The sequence below is a fragment of the Mus caroli genome, chromosome 6 (assembly GCF_900094665.2).
Source record: "Mus caroli chromosome 6, CAROLI_EIJ_v1.1, whole genome shotgun sequence".
Lineage (NCBI taxonomy): Eukaryota > Metazoa > Chordata > Mammalia > Rodentia > Muridae > Mus > Mus caroli.
The window spans coordinates 138,067,402-138,068,941 of record NC_034575.1 but is presented as its reverse complement, the minus strand read 5'-3'; the positions used below and the strand labels follow the sequence as shown (position 1 = coordinate 138,068,941).

At 42.9% G+C, this 1,540-nt stretch overlaps 1 long non-coding RNA gene across 2 annotated transcripts in view; it reads right to left on the bottom strand.

The window, feature by feature from the left end:
• LOC110296947 overlaps nucleotides 1-1,540 on the bottom strand; it is an 8,516-nt gene that overhangs the window by 4,837 nt on the left and 2,139 nt on the right. The gene's annotated exons all lie outside the window — the stretch shown is intronic.

The window sequence follows — 1,540 nt, the reverse complement described above, 5'->3', positions numbered from 1 at the left end:
ACTACCTGCCCAGGGAATGGTGAGAGCCTGGACCTTCATACATCATGTAGCCATCAAGACCATCCCCCCACAGACATGCCTCAATGGATGTTCTTTCAGATGACTCTAGGCTAGGTCAGGTTGATGTTTAAAGCTAATAGGGCAGCAAACACTATCGGTTGGTTGGGTGTATCTAATCCAAAATCTGAAATGATCCAAAATCTGAAACTTGGTGGGAAAAATGCAACCTTGTGTCATGTGACAGATAGCAATCAAAATGCAGGCTGTGCACTAAGATATATTAAAATTTTTTTTGTAAAAAATTACATGTAGGTTACATGTGTAAGGTGTTTCTGGAGTGCAAATATATTTCATGTTTAGACCAGTATGGGTCCCTAGTATATCTCAAGATACATCTATATGCTCCAAAATTGAAAACAAAACAATACAACCAACTGTGGGAAGCGGGTGCAGCCCATTGGGCCTAGATGGTGCCCTGGCCCATTGCCAGGCCCCATGAAACCCACATGTTTACTGCCTTGCCTCAACACGCGCAGTGAAACTGCATGCGTAAGTTGCCTGCCACGCTAGACTATTCCTCATGATCCGGATCTGTCAGCCTATCTGTGACTGACCTGAGCTCCTGCCTGGAGCGTGTATGATTCTGATCAGATGAGGTGGTGTGGAGCAAGATGAGGTCAGTTGCCTCGATTATAGAATTGCCCTTGCCCTAAGTGGAGAGAGCTGTAAGTGAAAAAGCTGCAAGTAGAAGCTGCTGCGTGAACCCGACTTGGTGTCCATGTTGTTCTTGTCTCTGTGGGTTGGAGACTGCGGCAACCATTACATACTTTCAAGTATTTCTTAGATAAGGGATATTCAACTTATTCTAGTGTATCTGATAGTCTAAAACTTGTGACTATTTTCCAAGGATCCAATGCCCTCTTTTAGCTTGGAGGGGACTATACTCACACAGTGCACACACATACATGCAGGCCAGCACCGATACACATAAAATAGAAGTAAACAAATCTTTAAAAAAATACACATTAAATTCTTGGATTTGATTAACTTTGTAACAAGCTTTGGCAAATAGTTTATCTTTCAGAATTTCAGTGTCCTACACTGCAAGATGGCCACAATATTTACTTTGTGCTTGGTACAAATGTGATTGCTATTATTTTAAAACAACTGCACTGCACTATCTACACAGAAAATTATATTTTTAAGGTATAAAAGTACTATGCTTAGGGCCTGGCACTTGAGAGACAGATTCAGAAGAAGCTGTTGAGTGCAAGGCTAACTTGGTGGCCTGGGCAAGACCCTGTCTCAAATAAAATAAAACAACAATAACAACAACAACAACAACAACAACAAATCCCACCCACCCCCAAAGCAAAACCTGCAATCCCCCACTTAACCGCGAAGCCATCTCCAGCTCCCAGTGAACTTTCTGGAATGGCTAGAATTACCTGCCCAGGGAATGGTGAGAGCCTGGACCTTCATACATCATGTAGCCATCAAGACCATCCCCCCACAGACATGCCTCAATGGATGTTCTTGA